This window comes from Arvicola amphibius, chromosome 11, assembly GCF_903992535.2.
Source record: "Arvicola amphibius chromosome 11, mArvAmp1.2, whole genome shotgun sequence".
Taxonomy (NCBI): Eukaryota; Metazoa; Chordata; class Mammalia; order Rodentia; family Cricetidae; genus Arvicola; species Arvicola amphibius.
In genome coordinates, this window is record NC_052057.2 from 16461405 (window position 1) to 16480022 (window position 18618).

Here is an 18618-nt window from a genome sequence, read left to right on the forward strand (position 1 = left end):
TGGTGTGCTGCACACTTGCAGCAGAGAAGTTTGTATCTTCCTGGAAAATACAACGGCAGAGCCCCAAGAGTGTGGAGTTAGTGAGTGTAAACACTAGCTCCTTTTCTCCTTGGCACATCAGTCGTGGAGTGTGTCACACACAGCTTCTCACAGCGTCTCCCCGTGAGTCTGCTCAACAGCCCCTTCACTGATTTCTTCTGCATTGCTTTATAACTGAACGGCACATGATTCTTAGTACTGTTAAGCTGATACTGGCAGCCCAACACTGTGCCACTGTGTGAGCATTATCTCACTGTAACCTTCTCTGAACTCTGCAAGTACTTACATATGTAACAACAGGGAAAACGAGAGTCAAGAAGGAAGAAGTCTCGGAGACAGTAAGTGACCAGACCGAGGTATTTTATCACAAACTCTCTTTTATTGACCAGCTTCTTGTCACACTCCCACTGATTGTGTGCAGGTTTGGCTCCCTGGCTGGAATGTGGATGGATGCTCAGGATGAGGCTCCTGTCTTCATTTTTCCACACCTTTCCTCATATCTATCTTCTTAGGCTCAGCAGGAACTTGGTCATTCTAATTTTTGTCATTCAGTATTTTAGGATTTGACATTGTGTTATTCCATTATGGCAAATGACCATAGTCATGTTACTTAGCATGATATTGTTCTAAAGCAAATAAAACATCTGTTCTAAGTTCTTGCGAGAGGCGGAAAGGGAGCAGTGTTTAAAATATGGCAGATGATGTAGATCAGCCACAGACTACTGATACTGTAGAGGAGCTCTTAGATCTCATCAGGTTCAGGTTGGATGAGCGAATTTATGTGAAGATGAGAAACAACCAGGAGCTTCGAGGCAGATTTGAAGCTTATGATCAGCATTTGACTATGATCCTGGGAGATGTGGAAGAAAATGGTGAAGATAGAGATTGATGAAGAGACATATAAAGAGATATGTAAATCAACAAACTGGAACATCCCCCTGCTCTTCCTCCAGGGAGATGGTTTTTTTTCTAGTTGCCCCTCCGTTGGGAGTCAGCTGAGACAGAAGAGGATCCTGTTCAGGAATTGGAGACTTTGCCTCTTGAGATGTACAGAACACTCACAGAGAGAAGCTCACATGCATTCTGATAGTCAGAAATGACCTAAGGATCCCTCCGTCCTCAGAAATGTTCGTTTGCAAGTAGCTGATAACCTCCCCAGCTAAAGGACATGTTCCTTTTTCTCCAGCCCTCTGTCAATGTCACCAGCCACTTTGCTCTTTCCAGGAGTTGGTTTGCCCAGTATTGTTACATGACAGTAGTTTAAAGAAGTAGGAGGAAAAATTAATCAACACACAGAGTTGATATAAAACAAGCAGACTAAAGAGGTATTCAGTTCTCCTTACACAAGTGTTTCCATGAAAGAAACTACACTTTCCTATGCCAGTAGAGGGCAGTCTTAAAATAGAGACTTCGGAAGCCAGTAAACATTCATCCTTGTCAAATCTACTACATGAAGAAAACAAACACTCAAAATTAAAATATTTCAGCAAATACTAATTCTCCCCCAAAATATGCATATGCACCACTACAATTACTACTACCTCCATCACCACCAGCCACCACCATCATTCATTAAAAAACTACTCTAATAAACACAGTAATTAAACTCGAAACAAATTTTCTTAGAAAAGTAATTGAAGATAAACAAAATTGCCTTTGATAAGAATTTAAAACTTAAGGGTTCTAGATATAGCTTGGTGAAAGGGCAATTGCCTAACATTTATAGCTAACTAAGAAGGGGAAAATGAAAGAAAAATTTAAAATTATAGGGCACAGCAAAAAAAAAAAAACTTAAAAAAAAACAAGTGCTAATAGGAAAGTTTATATTCACTGGTGTCTACATTGGGGAAAGTAAAGACAGAAAATAAACAATCTGTCATTGTATCTCAAAAAGCTAGGAAAGCAATAACAAAACCAACCCCAAAATTAGTATAAAGAAAAGACATAATAAAAATCAAAAATAAAAATCAAAGCAAAATAAATAAGAGACCAAAAATGCAATGCTTAATTCATACAGTCTAGAAGTGTTGATTGGGTTCGTTTTCTCTGCCAGTTCAAGAGTTAAAAGGTAGGAAATATCTCAAGAGGAGCAGATGGCAGTAGAGAAATTTCAAGCACCACAAACCAGCAGCTGAAGACAGGTGTTTATGGGGGTGAGGGTGGGTCACATGCACCAGACACAGCGCAAAAGACCCTCTGCAAAGCACGGGGGGGGGGGGAGGGGGGAGGGTCGGAAAGCAGGAAAATCCGGTCTCTTTCTAAAGGCTGTGTTTTTGTTTTTGTTTTTGTTTTATGCTTCTGCAGAATCTTACTCCTTTACTTTACTGTTGGTCCCTTTGAAGAAAGCTAGGATGGTCTGTTGGTTCACAACTGCTGTGTACCGCATCCTGAGCAGGCCTTGAACTTGTTGAGCCAGTCCATCAGCAGGGGTCTGCTGGTGGGAGACAGAAGGCCTTTGATTAAGCCGTTCTTATGATATATAAGACCTATAGGCCTGTATTGGTAATCTAGATGAAACTGACTGGCTCCTGAGCACATACAATTTATTGAGATTTAACCGGGGAGGAAGGAAACCTCACTGGACCTATGATAAATCTGAATCAGCAACACTTTTGGAGATGTTGTTGTTAAATAAAATTCCAGAAAGAAATAGCTTCTCAGGAAGTCATGTTTAAAGTGTTAGTAAATCTAATGATATAATGATGGTTCCTCTTTAAATTCCTCCAAAATGGTAAAAGGGAGTGGGAGACTCAAAAAGACAAATATTGTATTTCTCACTCGTATTGGACCCAATTTTTTTAAAGGCATTAAAGTCAAAGTAGACTGTTTGCAGAGGGGAGGAGACCAGAGAGAGACAAGAGGGGTAATAGAGGGCCAAATATGATTAAATGCCTTGCATATGTATGTAAAATGCCACAATGAGGCTTACTATTTGAATAATGAACATACATACATTGTGTGTGTGTGTGTGTGTGTGTGTGTGTGTGTGTGTGTGTGTACACATGCACAAGATCATAAGAACCAACGCAAAGTGATGCTGGCATAAATAGGATGCATAGGCCAGTGGATCTTAGATGCAAATCTGTGCCTCCCCAGCCAAAAAAAAATTTTTTTTGACAAAGGCTCTAAGAACATTAGCTGGAGAAAGGGCAGGCTTCTGTAACTGCTGGAAAAATTAAACCAAGCTTCGCCACCACGCAGGGCTATTATCACAAAAAGAAAAGGCAGTGCTGGTGGAGATGTGGAGAAATCAGAACACTTCGTATGGATAGTGTGAACGCACATTTCACATGGATGATGGTACCACATGGATGGTGTGAAAACACATCAACACTTCCCATTGACCGTGGGAACATACCTAAGGCCTCCACGCGGACAATTGGAATGCATATTAGTATTTCTAACATGCGCGAAAGGACCTTAGGACTTTGCAGAGACAACATGAACATGCATTAGTATTTTACATACATGTTCAAATGTGCGTTAGTGCTCACATGGGTGGTGTGAATGTGAGTTAGTACTCTACATGGATGGTGTAAACATGTATTGGTACTTCATATAGACGGTGCGAATGTGACTTAGTACACGGATGATGTGAACGCATGTTAGTACTTTATATGGACAGTGTAAATGTATATTAGTACAGATACTATGGAAATCACTATATAAATCACTCAAAAATTAAAAATAGAGCAACTACATACCCAGCAATCCCAATATGTACACAGCCAAAGGAGATTAAATCTGTTTATCATAAAGAAGCATCTCTACGTCCACACATTCATATGCACCACCCAAGAAATGGTTCATAGCATCAACTAATGAATGGGTAAAGAAAAGGTAGTATATATGCTCAAGTAGAATATATTTATGCACACAGGATTGAAATGCTATCATTTGCAACAGTATGGATGAAACAAGATCATTATATCAAGTGAAATAATTTTAAAGAGTTGATCTCCTTAGAGATGAAGAACATAGAATATAATTACCATAAGATAAAGAGCATAAAGGAGAAGGAGGGAGTAGGAAAAGTTCATTAATGGATGCTAAGATACAGTGGATGGTATTAAGATGTTCTGGTGCGCAATTGTATATTAAAATGTCTATAGATATCAATAATATGCCACATTTAAAAACTTGAATATTTTCACCATAAAGCACTGATAAATTATTTGAGAAGACATGTATTTAACATGACTCAATACCATACAATGCATGCATGATAAGATCACACAATACTTCATAAGTATTTACAACTTTTATTTCTCATGTGTGTTTAGACATGTTTTTTAAATTAAAGCAAAAAAGAAATTGAAAAATAAAAACATATAAAAATGGAGAAAATTAAAAGATTAATTTTATTCAGGAAAGATACTCAAAAAATATCCAAAAATAATGAGGGAATCAATATAGAAGCCATAATGATTTCAGAAAGAATACATTTCAAATAAACTTAATTAAAAAAACCATTGCACAAAGAAAATAGGAATAAGATGGAGAAGTCAAAACCACTGAGAGAAAGTGTAGTAAAAGCAATAAACTAGAGGAGTCAAACATAAATGTGTTTGGGATGTTCGGAGAATAAAGACAAAATAACAAAACTAATATCTAAAACTGCAATCTCTGAAAGTATACAATACATCCTGAATATTTACACAGAAATAAGATTACTGCACTTAGGGAAATGCATTTGTTTCTTGGAAATAACTCTGATATTTTACAGTACATTTGTGGCTGAAAAAGATGTAAAACTTCACTTTTCTATATATACATAAATACATCACAGCAACTAATACTTCATGATTCTGGTCCCAAAATATTGCTGTACACTTTGAGGGAGTAAGCTTGAACTTAGGCCTGAGAACATGTGTTCTCCAACTTGACCAGAGCAATTTCTCCACTCTTCTCCAGATGACAGTCTAGGATATAGTGGTGTCTATTTTTCAATCTCCATCTCCAGCAAACACTGCTTTTGTTCAATCGTGTAAATGTGAGACTTTTCAACTAGTACAATTGGCCTGATGGTGGTGCCTGCCACACACCTTTAATCCCAGCACTCAGAAGCTAAAGGCAGGTGGATCTCTGTGAGCCTGAGACTCACCTGGTATACAGAGTGAGTTCAGAAAAGTCAGACCGACACAGAGAAATGTTGTCTCAATAAAACAACACAAAACTACCCTACTCAAGGGAGTATGCTCATTCCTGCAGACAAAGGTTTCTAAAGAAGAAGTCCAGTGCCAGGTGTGGGGTCTCTCCCTTCAAATTTTGGTCAGAGATGCCCCCAGAAACCCCTAAAACAACATAGGCTTTACCATTGCTTTTTCTTGCCCATGAGACCTCAATGGTAAGATCTTACTGATGAAGATAACACACACATTGATCACAGGATGCCAAGCTGGTACTCACCAGGAAGCTTCCTTCCTGCTGGCTAGCTTCCATTGTACTAGCAGGTGCTATATAGCCTGCTGGGGTGACAGGTCATCAACAGTCTTTCAACTATGAACCCTGCAAAATGCAATAATATCTGCATGATAAGATATACTCTTGGGTACAGTAATCACATAAATATTATATACTCATGGGTACAATAATGACATAAAATTTCTGATTTGAATTTTAAGCCTGCTCCACATAAAGTCAAATATTCTTGGTATTATAAATTTGACCAAGAATCGGTGGTTGGGATTTTATAGGCCCTAAGGGTGAACCTACTAGTTCTCATTCAGCAGTGGTATTCTGATGAATACATTTAATATCAAACTTTCCTCTAAATTCCCATCTCTACCTGTAGATTAGTGGGCCTCAGAGATTTCAGCAGAAAAGTGTCTTTGTATGACTGCAAAGGAGACATGTATATCATAAGCCCTTTGCCAAGACTCAGGTACTATCCCAGAGAGGGGCATTAACAATCATAGGACAGGGAGGACTGGAAGAAGCCTATGTCTTCTAGACATGGCAGGACTGTGGCACTCCTGTCCTCACAGAGATCATAATTACCTGCACAAGGTTTGCACACTATCAAGTCAAAGGTGTTTAGGGGACATTGAGGGAGAAAGAGTAGGAAAAAAAGTTTAAGTATAGGCACATAGGAAAAAGTGTTGTGAAATACTGTGTTCTATATGCGATATTGTTGCTGTGCCCCAGAACTTACAAAAACAGTAGTTACCTGTGCAAGACTGAACTATAAATATTCCATCATGGGTGGGGGTGGGTTCATAAGGCTCCACCATTCTTTAAGAAGCTAGAAGCACTTAATAGTTGCTGGAGAAGGGAGGGAAATATTTCTCAGTGCTGTATCTACTGGTAGATTACCATTAGTTAAGTAAATAATTCCATACCCATGCTCATTCAAACAAACTTAGCGGGACACACACACACACACACACACACACACACACACACACACACGCGAGAGCGGTATGAAAGTCGGAGGCAGGCTTTAGAAAAGAAAGAGTTGGACAAAAGGTAGAAGAAAATAAAAGCAGATGAGAAGGATATGGATAATGTGATACAAAACTGTGGAAAGCAAATGTTATAAACACTCTAATGACTTATCTTTTTATGTATATTTTATTTATTTATTATTTATACAATATTCTGTCTGTGTGTCTGCCTGCAGGCCAGAAGAGGGCAGACCTCATTACAGATGGTTGTGAGCCACCATGTGGTTGCTGGGAATTGAACTCAGGACCTTTGGAAGAGCAGGCAATGCTCTTAACCACTGAGCCATCTCTCCAGCCCCCTCTAATGACTTATCTTTAGAAACAATTATAGAAATGTGTAATGTTTTTATATAATCTATGCAACATATTCACCATCTTATGTTTAAATGTGTCTCTCTCTCTGAATTTAAAATAATTTGCAAAGCTATAAAAATTAGTAGCCCCAAATTGCACCCATCTTGTAAAATTCTAGGCCCATTTTAGTATGTTAATGTGATGGTATTGGTTATGAAAAAAATCTGTATTCCTAAATCATTGATAAATTATGGGCCTCTACCTACTTCCTCACAAGTGGAATTACCTTCACAAGTGATCCTGTAGGTGACATGCTTTTCCAAATGACCCTGTTCAAATGGCATCTAGGTCTACCAAATATCTAAAATAATCAAAGATCTGAAGTGTTCACATTGTGAACTCTCCTTATACCTTCAAGATGTTGCTGACAAGACTTAGTGAATAGCTCAGTTCTCAGAGGGCTCTCTGTCCTTAGATGTCCTTCAGAGTTTGACTTCATCTAATAAAATGTCACACTGGGTGAGTGACCACTCCTAACTGCTGATAGCACGGGAATCACCACCACCACCACCACCACCACCACCGAACTTAAGGGCTTAGTCCAGTTTTCTCAGAATGCTTTGGAATGATTCCTCACTCCTGCTTGGCCTCCCTTTCCTACCAGAAGGCAGCTTATCCTGAGCAATTACCATTTGGTTGTCAAGGATACCCCTTGGCAATTGTATATTTATCACACACAGTGATTTGTCCAAATCCTCTGAGAGGGTTCTGTGGTTGGGACCATAAAATCATGAGCATACATTATTTTAAACTATATTTATATTTTAAAGCTACCATTTTATGCTTATAAATTGTCCCTTATTCCTCTTCTTCTTCTGGGCCATGAATTGGATTCAGGTTGAGGAGGCTCCTGATTTGGGCAGCAGCCTCTGGTACCCAGTTTGGGAAGATTCAGAAAAGAAGTATTTTATCAAGGCCACAGAGATTGCCTCCTCCAAATGTCATGGGTCTCATCAACGACAAAGCAAAGACCCTAGAAAATCATCTCTGTGCTCTCACAGGAAGGCTCTTCTGAAATGCAGGCGGATGGATACATTTCAGGGCCTCATTTTCCATCACAAGTCCTTGGGCAGCTTTTCTTTCAGTTCTATTTACAAAGGAAGAGACTTGAGCTCACGTGGCTAATGCATGCTGAGATACAGACACCAAAGCCTGTGATCAGCTTTAGACCTTGTGGAAAGAAAACAAGGCAAGTCCAGGAGGTGGATTATTGCTCACAGTTGACGCCCTCCCTTTCCTGGTCCTGTGCCTCTGATCACACAACAGAGATCCTTAGAACAAACAGCCTTTCCCAGAGCTCTGAGGGTCCTAATGAGTCAGGAAGGCTCTGGCTGTAGGTGAGCCTTTCAAGAGTCAGATTCAATAGTACATGTATTGAACAGTTATACTGCCAGAGTGCTGAATAGTTTATCTTTTAAATCATAATAATACTGTCAGAGGAGGCAATGGCAAGCTGCTTTGTCACCTGTCGAAGTAAGGTTGATTTTCCCCTGACAGACATTTTAGGTGCCATTTTCACAGAGCTCTGACAGTGGAGACAAAAAGCAACCCGAGAAATGTTAAAATGGCCATTGGGGTTTAATCGTGTGTGTCTTCACTCAGATTCCTAGATCAGAGACAGTGGCCGAATATAGGCCCCACTCCATAGTTAAATATAATAAAAAGAACAGCAGCTATTAGCTCAGAAAGGAAGGTGAAAGCACAATCCTGTCTTAGTCAGGGTCACTATCGCTGTGATGAGACACCACGACCAAAAGCATCGTGGGGAGGAAAGGGCTTATTTCACTCACACTTCCATAGAACAGTTCATCATCAAAACCTCGAGGACAGGCACTCAAGCAGGGCAGGAACCTGGAAGAAGGAGCTGATGCAGATGCCAGGGAGGAGCACTGCTTATGCGCTTGCCTCCATGGCCTGCTCAGACTGCTTCTTGTAGAATCCAGAACCACAAGCTGGGGGAACCACAAAGAACCACAAAGGGCTGGGCTCTCCCCATCAATCACTAATTAAGAAAATGCCCTGGAGTCTGATCTTTTGGAGGCATTGTCCTAACTGAGGTTCCCTCCTCTCTGATGACTCTAGCTTCTGTCAAGTTGACATAGAATCAGCCAGGATAGTCCCCTTCAGGTACGAAGTCTATTAGGCTTAAAGAGCCTCAAGGCCAAAAAACGTCCTTGAGGTGGGAGTGAGCATTAAAGGGAAGGAGAGAGTTCCCTTTAAAAGCTGTGGAGAGCTTCATTAAAAGTGGGAATAAGAGCCAGGTGGTGATGATGCACACCTTTAATCCAGAACAAGGGAGGCAGAGGCAGGAGGATCTCTGAGTACGAGGCCAGCCTACTCTACGGAGTGAGCTCCAGGACAGGAAACCCTGTCTTGCAAAACAAACAAACAAACAGAAAAACTAAAACCAAACAAATAAAAGAATGCAAATAAGAAAGAGATAAAGAAAGAGACAGCGAATACCGCCGTGAGAAGGCTAGTGGAGAAAGTCAGAGGAGCCTCTTGAGAGAGAAGCATTCAGAACAACCCCTGAACTAACACCCCCATGACCCCACTCCCACAGAAATCTGCAGACCAATCCCCAGGGCAACGTGGAATCTAGCTCACAACATTTGGGGGGTGAGTGGAAGCTTCACATCGTGAGATTTAGTTCAGTGTAGCATACACGGGAGAGAGCGTGGAGGGGAGAGGTACCATAAATTGAGACTTGTTAAGTCATAGCACCAACTGCTTCCAATTCTCTCTCCTGAAGAGAGAGCTACCATGAAGTGGGGCCTGACTCTGTGTCTAAGTGAAGGCCCATGTCCAAGTAGATACTATCTATGTTTGTTCCCTTCAGTTCATTAAGGACGCTTCCCCTAACCAAAGGAAACACCAGAGCCCCCAGAGGCTTTTCTCTCCTCAACTCAGAGAAACAGGACTTAAAGGTTATTGTATGGATTTCGGGAGACGTCTAGACTCCAGCCTCTGGGCGCTACAGCCATTGCGGTGAAACGCAGGTTGGAAGACTGCTTGCTGCCCAGATGCTTCTTCATCATTCCCTCAGTTTTATAAGCACTTGGAATCCTAATTAATTCCCATTCGATGATAGCAGATGAATGGATACATTGATCTCTGTCTTTTTCTTTCATGTGCAGACTTTCCAAGTGGATAGGAAATTAGCACAGCACCCAATCATTTGTACTTACCTTGCTTCTACTATTTCAAGTTATATTAATAATTTCAAAGGATTTCATGGTTTATAAATTGCTGCCTCCTGCTTTAGTCATAATCTTCCTCTAAGCTTTTAGTGTTGAAAAAGCTCCTGATGGTGTCAGGTGCTCAGCTTTCGTCTTCCTCAACATCCACCTGGGCCAATGGCTGCATCCTACGGTCACACATGAAATTCATACTCGCTCTTCTAAAAACAGTTAAACATTTACTACCTGTAATTTGAGCTTTGTAACATAATATTATCTTACTTGTATCTTGATTTAAGGGCAGTGGAAGCATACTGTTTTCATAAACATATTATTATTATGAAACTCAGGTTATTGATGGGAGGCCTTGACAGACTAAAGAGACTTTTGGATTTTGAATATTCCAGCACACACTTGTCCCAGAAGAGGCCCCCTCTGCATCCAAGCAGAGGCAGCACTCAGCTATACCCAAGGTGAAAGGCACCCAGACACTGCAGGCATAAACCTGTCTCTTGGCTTTGATGAACTAAGAGAGCCACAGGTTGCCACTCTTTCTACTGCATCTATTTTCAGAGAAGCAATTTGACATCGTAATTAATCTCCTGCCATGAAATTAGCTGACTTGAGAAGCTTTTCTGGTTTAGCATATGTTTCTCTGCCTGCCAATTCTTGTAGCACGAATAATAAAAACTCGGAGATAGATACTTCGGTTCAAGCTGAAGATGAGAAAAGCAAAGTGGCCAGCCACTGGCTCTTACCTCTACCTCAGACCAAAAATGGGCGATCCGGCCTCCACGAATCCACAAACCGAGACTGAGAAAGTGAGGCCTGTCTCCTCTTGTCTTATATTCCTCTCTAGTGCGGGATTAATGGTGTACACCACGACCACCTGGCCTCTATGGCTAACTAGTGTGGTTGCTGGGATTAAAGGTGTGTGCCACCACTGCCTGGCCTGTGTGGCTGACTAGTGTGGCTGCTTTGCACTCTGATCTTCAGGCAAGCTTTATTTTTTAAAACACTACATATCGTTTAAATCTGTTTTTGTCCTGGAATATCTTGTTTTCTCCATCGATGGTGAATGCAAGTTTTGCTGGGTATAGTAGTCTGGGCTTGCATCCATGGTCTCTTAGTGACTGCAGCACATCTATCCAAGACCTTCTGGCTTTCATGGTTTCCATTGAGAAGTCAAGTGTAATTCTGATAGGTTTATCTTTATATGTTACTTGTCCTTTTTTCTTTGCAGCTCTTAATATTCTTTATTCTGTACGTTTTGTGTTTTGATTATTATATGGCAAGGGGATTTTTTTTAAATCCAGTCTATTTGGTGTTCTGTATGATTCTTGTACCTTCATAGGAATATCCTTCTTTAGGTTGGGAAAGTTTTCTTCTCTAATTTTGTTGAATATATTTTCTGGGCCTTTGAGCTGTAATTCTCCCTCTTCTTCTACCCCTATTAGTGGCGGTGGGTGGGGGGAAGAGGAGAGGGGGAAAGAGAAGGGAGAAGGGGAGGATTGGGGAGAGCTTTGGGGAGTGGGATGATTGAGATGGAGGAAGGGCAGATATGGGAGCAGGGAAGAAGATATCCTAATTAAGGGAGCCATTTTAGGGTTGGCAAGAGACTTGGCTCTAGAAAGGTTCCCAGGTGTCCAAGGGGATGTCCCCAGCTAGGTCCTTGGGCAGTAGAGGAGAGGGTGCCTTACAAGAGGGACCTTTAAGGGGTGATTAGGTCACAAGAGCTCTGACCTCACAAATGTATTGTTACCATGGGAGTGGGCTAGTTGTCACAGGAGGGGGCTCCTGGGGAAGGATGAACATAGACATTACCTTCTCTCTCTTGGGCATGCTGTCTTGTCCTATTTTATGGCCTGGGATAAAGCAGTAAGAAGACCCTAACAACATGAAGATCCCTTGATCTTGGACTTCCTGACATCAGGAACTGTAAGGGATGAATCTCTAGTCTATATAGAATCCAATGATTGGTACTGTATTACACCAGCATGGGTGAAGATAATAAGCAAAAGCTTCTGAGAACTCTGAGCATGATAGGGGTCTTGTTTACTCTGAGCTTGCTTATCAGGCCATCTCTTTGAGAATATTCATAGGAGATCTGTCCTCAAGCTACAGTCCCCGGGGCATTTCTTCCTCTTTTTCTCTGGAGGTCAAAGTCTAGCAAAGCATTCTGGGAAGCCTACACGTCCACTACACAGGTGTCATGTCCTCTCCCTGTCCTGCATATGACTGTACCTCCCCCCTCAGAGTCCAACACTTAGTGAGACTTCAGAGGGAATGAATTCAGTTCCATGTATCTAATCTGCAAGTTCTTCTTGCATTCTATCAGCAAGATACAGATGTGGCATGAGGTGCTTATGATTTAAAGTGACTGATAATTTACTTTGTAAAGATTAGATTGGAGAAAAATGAGATAGGGCCCCTTGGTCCAGTTTGTGCCAGGTATCAGGATGGTGCCAGGTATAGTACACAGGATCAAGAAACTTCTAGATGTGTGAACATAGGACTGCGGCTGTGTTGGATACGAGGAGTTAGGGAGACAAACACCTGATGAGAGCTCTAGGTGTTGCTCAAGCAAAGTGTATGGTAGTGCTGTTTATCATGATGCATGATGGTATTATTTACCATGATTCATGGTTGTACTATTTACTTGTTATAGGGTGAAGCAGGCCACATCCCGCCACCAGGCTAGCTTAACCCCTGAAATAACTACATAGAAATTGTATTAATTAAATTACTGCCTGGCCCATTAGTTCTAGCCTCTTTATTGGCTAACTCTCACATTTTGATTTAACCCATTTCCATTAATGTGTTTCACCACTTGACTGTGGCTTACCGACATGAGTCTAACCAGTGTCCATCTTGGGCAGGAGATTCATAGCATCTGCCACTCTGCCCTTCTTCTCAGAATTCTGTTCTGCCTTCCCCACCCACCTGAGATCCACCCTATCAACTAAGCAAGGCAGTTTCTTTAATAACCAATGAAAGCAACACAAATACAGAAGGGCCTCCTACACCATTTCCCCTTTTCTGTTTAAACAAAAAGGAAGGCTATAGCATAGTAAAATTACATATAACAGGTATCAAGCAAGAATTACAATTACAATATTTAGATCTATTTTATCTTTTATCATAACAAAGGAAAACTATAACTATCTATTCTTCAACTCCATCAAAGACTCCAGAAGGATATAATATTACCTAAGTAAACAAGAAGTAAGCAACTTCCAAAACTCTAGAATTGACAGAGACATCTCACTGCTTGTAAACTCACCCAAAGTTCTTCTGTACCACTGGGGCATCCATCTTTGGCCTTCAGGTCCATAGTATCCAGCAGACTTTTCCATGAAGCATGAAATTTTAAAGACAGTTCAGTCACTTTCTTCTGTGTCCTGCAGAATGTCTCACAGACTCTTTTATAAATCAAGAACTCTGAAAGACCATCTCACCTTTAGGCAAGTTCAGCAGTCCTCTCTCTGAGGGTCTCTGTGTCCAGTTTATGCAACAGTCCAGGCAAGAGCAGTTTCTTGCCCAAATGGCTAACAAACTCCATAAGGATCCTCTTCAATGCCCATCTTCCTCTTGAAGTAGGTGGTGCTGCCAGGAGCAGATGTGCCTCATTGTCATGAAAAGCCCTAAGTTATTAAAACATCTTAAATGCCATATTCTGTAGTCTTTGAAAGATATGAAGAATGTCTATCTAACCATCCACCCACAGGAAACATTCTGAAACTGTGAGCTCACATACCAATTTTAGATAGATGTACACTGCTTCTTAATACAAATTTGAAAGTACCCTCACTGAATTTCTTTGCTGCTTTTGGAGCAGACTTGATCACAAGACAATCTGACACAGGCAATTGTTTGAGATTCCCTCTTCCCGGGTGACTCTAATTTGTGTCAAGGGGGCAACAATTACCCAACGCACCCTGTCTATGGTAGCTATCATTCTTTTATTGTAAGATATTCCTCTTAATGAAGCTCCTCCCTGGCTTCTAAGGGGAGCTTCTCTTTCCCATTACGGTCTCATCTTGAGGTCTCAAGTATGACATATTCTCCCTGTGTGACATTCTCACAACTCAAAGGCTGGTTATGGCTCCCAAAGTTGCAAGCCCCTCTCTCTTAATAAAGCTCATTTCTAAAGGTTGATTTTGTGCTAGCTGCTCTCCCAAACCAACCACTGCCATGCTCTTCTCTGTTGCAGCGTCCACATAGACACACAGATATCCTCCTCTCTCAAATAGGATCAAAACGCTGCTTGGAAAATGGAGTCTCTTGGGGCAAAGCAAAGTCTGAAAGAGCATGGTTTTGCACCAATATGGAATGACTCAGACCAGAAGACAGCCTAATATCAATGCCTTCCAAAACGAAATGAGCACCCTGAACACACATAACTGGGTAAGTGTTCATTTGTTCATTCCCTACCAATTCGGACAGTTCTCCATGGGAAACAAGATGAAGATTGGTGTGTCCATGCATACACTGTCATCATACAAATATTAAATTGGATTCACAATGGCCAAAAATCTGAAGTAATCATGTTGGGAAAAGGTAAAAGACATGTAACATCTGAAAAGCTGTGGGTAGTCAAACCTTTGAATACTCTTTGTCTGTATTGATGAAAGTATTTTGGGCTCAGGTGTTTTCCTGGCTTAGAGGCAAAAACAAGTCAGGACAAAACCTGTCGGTATTCCTCAAGGGCAGCCTGACCTTTACCAGAGCCCTTGGAGATCTGCAGGGATGGAAGCCAGCAAGGAATGAGAAAAGAGCATACAATCACATCTCAGACCCAAAAGGCTATGTGTATCACATGCAATTAAACACCCATGGCTATTTGCGCCAATATTCACATGGCATCTTTTGCCTGAGTCAGGAACTCTTGAACCTAAGTTCAAAATACAGCGAAAGAAACAAACCCACCTTGAGAGGAAATAAAACGACTTCCCACTTGGGCTGCATTTGTGGTAGTGTGCCCCTGGGTTTGAGAGTTGGAAATATTCACCCACAACCAGAGAATTCCTGACTCTTTAGGATCCTCAGAGTTGGGAAACAAAGCACGACTCCAGTATAAAGAGCCCTGCTGTGTGATAAAGAGTTGAGATCTAAGAAAGGAAGAAAGGACCAGCTAGTGAAGAGAGTAGAGCTAGAATCTACCATCCTAGACTTCATTCATGTTCTTTCATGCATTTCAAACAGGAAGGTGCCTTTGTGTCTGTATTTCAGTGTGTATTAGCCATGTGAGTGCATGCCTCTTCACTTGTGAAATAAAGAAAATCAAAAACAGTCACCTGAGGACTTGTGCTGGGAGGTGAGACATTGAGCAGCCATCAGTGTGCGTTTCCCAAGACCCCACCCTCTGAGAGCACAAGGTGGCTTTTTGTCACCTTTTCTTTTCTTTCTTTGCATTTGGAGGATGCAGCCACTGTGGCCCGAAGAAAAACACACTAGTTAGTGTTCTGATGATTCCACAACTGGATTCCAGGTGACGGTGCACAAGGAAGAAGCTTCTTCACCCCAGAAAATAATTCCTAACCTAGAGGAAGACTAAGAAACAAACAGAACATTTGAATGTATAAAATACTAGTTTAAAAATAATAATATAACTTAACATAATACATACTGATAATTTTACGGTCTCCAGGACAGCATTTCCTGAGAGGATTAGGACATTCACTGTGGGTGATAAACATACCATTGCCAAGGGGTATCCTTGGCAACCAAAGGGTAATTGCTCAGAAGCAGCTGCCTTCTGGCAAGAAAGGGAGGACAAGCAGGAGTGAGGAATCATTCGAAAACATGCTGAGGAAACTGGACTAAGCTTGTAAACTCGGAAGGGATTCCCATTCTGTTAGCCGTGAGGAGAGGTCACTCACCCAGTGCGATGATTTATTACCTGAAGCCAGACTCTGAAGGGCATCAAGGGAGCAAACCCTCTATCCATTCACTAAGTTTTGCCAGCAACGTCTTGAAAGTACAAGGGGAGACAATATGAAATAGCCACACATTGGAAGGTGAAGACTCCCTAGACGCTTGACACGCTGCCAGCACATGGGCAAGGCAGGAGTACTCTGAAGGTAGAGCCGACTGTGGGGAAATGAGTGTAGGCTCATAGTTCACCAGTGAGCTAGAAATGAGAGCCTTTCTTTCTGGAAACTCTAGGGTCAGTGGGAGATGGACTATGTTGACCAACAATTAAGAAATCTTACAGTGAGGTTGCGGTGAAGGCAATGGGCATTGTGGTGAGGTTTTGTTGGAAGAGGCTGCTTGTTGGTTCCAGTAGCTCAGACTCAAAATAACCACACAGATACTGTATTAATTAAATCACTGCTTGGCCCATTGGCTATAGCTTCTTATTGGCTAGCTCTTACTTATTAATTTCACCCATCTCCATCAATCTGTGTATCGCCACGTGGCTGTGGCTTACTGACTAAAGTTCTGGCATCTGTCTCCAGTGGGGCTACATGGCTTCTCTCTCTGATTCTGACTCCTTTCTTCCAGCCTACATCCTAGCTTTCCCCACCTAGATCTGTTCTGCCTTTCTATAGGTCCAAAGCAGTCCTTTATTAACCAATGGTATTCACGGCAAACAGAGGGGACTCCCACATCAAGGTGTGATCCCGGTAACTGGTGATCCTACTGGTATCATGTGAAAAATATGTGCATGGTGGGGGTTACAGTTGGAGGAGCACATGTGGAATAATTGTATTTAAAAATGAGAAGAAGGGCATTTAGTCTGAAAATTTTCTAGAGAGAGTATCTCACCTGTTCAATCTGAGAATTCACAGAGACAGGATCTCCCCCATTCAGTCTGAGATTTCAGAGAGTAAAGCTTGACAGTACCCTCCAGACTGCAAGCAGGTGAGATACCTACCTGTAGGCTGTGCCCCCACCTCTGCCACCTCTGGATGCTGTCCAGCCAAGACCCAATCTTCTACCTAACTACACACACCTGAACATCCTACCCCTGGCCAGCCCTCCCTTGTGTCCCCACATAGACACAGGTGCAAATCACACCAGATAGAAGAAGAGGTACGGGCACAAGCTATACCAGTTGAAAGAGAAGATGAGTAAAGGCCGGTATAAGAATACATTCAACAACCAAAAGAGAAACATGGCATCACCAGAGCATAGCTACCCTACAAGAGCAAAACCTGAATATGCCAATGCAGCTGGAACACAAGAAAATGAATTTTAAAAGTGCTTTATAAAGATGATACAGGCTGTAAAAAAGAAAATGAAAAATTCCCTTAATGAAGTTGTGGAAAAGACAAACAAACAAAAAAATGGAAGAAATCAATAAATCCCTTAAAGAAAGTCAAGGGATACAATGAAGGCAGTACTAAGAGGAAAGTTCACAGCACTAAGTGCCTACAAAAAGAATTTGAAGAAATCTAACACAAGTGAATCTGAAAGCTCTAACAAAAAAAAATACCCAGGAGGGCTGAAATAAATAAAATTGAAACAAAGAGAACAATACAAAGAATTAATAAAACAAAGAGTAGGTTGAGAAAGTCAACAAGATAGACAAACCCTTATCCAAACTAATCAAAAGGTGGAGAGATAATATTCAAATTAACAAAACCAGAAACAAAAAAGGGGAACATAACAACAGACTCTGAGGATACACAGAGAATCATGAGGCCATACTATGAAAACCTGCACTCCACAAAATTGGAAAATCTAAAAGAAATGAACAACTTTCTTGATAGTTTACACTTACCAAAATTAAATAAAGACCAGATAAACAATTTAAATATATTTATAACCCATAAAGAAATAGAAACAGTCATTAAAAGTCATTAAAAAAAAAGCCCAGGTCCAACCACATGATTTCAGAGCAGAATTCTACCAGAACTTTAAAGAAGAGTTGATTATCTATATTTCTCAAATTGTTCCTCACAATAAAAACAGAAGGAACATTGCCACATTTTTATGAGGCTATAGTCACCCTATAAAGAAAAGATGCAGCAAAGAAAGAGAATTACAGACCAATCTCACTCGTGAACATTGATGCAAAAATACTCAATAAAATACTGGCAAATCGAATGTAAAAACACATCAAAAAATCATCTGCCATGATCAAGTCTGCTTCATCCCAGAGATGCAGGGATGGTTCAACAATGAAAATCTGTTAACGAAATCCAGAATATAACCAAATTGAAAGAAAAATCATATGATCATCTCATTAGACACTGAAAAAAAACTCTGACAAAATCCAACACCCCTTCATAATAAAGGTTCTAGAGGGAGCAAGGATACAAGGAACATATCTAAACATAATAAAGGCAATATACAGGAAACCGACAGCCAGCATCAAATCAAATGGAGAGAAACTCAAAGAGATTCCACTAAAATCAGGGACAAGACAGGATGTCCACTCTCTCCATATCTATTCCATATAGTACTCGAGGTTCTAACTAGAGCAATAAAACAACAAAACCAGATCAAGGAGATATAAATTGAAAAGGAAGAAGTCGAACTTTCACTATTTGTATATGATATGGTAGTGTACATAAGTGACTCCCAAAATTCTACCAGGGAACTCCTACAACTGATAAACACCTTCAGTAACATGGCTGGATACAAGATTA

The 18618-nt window shown here is 40.9% G+C and overlaps 1 pseudogene; it reads left to right on the forward strand.

Annotated features, from left to right (window-relative positions):
• Positions 1 to 730: 730 nt before the first annotated feature.
• Positions 731 to 1038, forward strand: LOC119826571 (annotated as a pseudogene).
• Positions 1039 to 18618: the final 17580 nt, after the last annotated feature.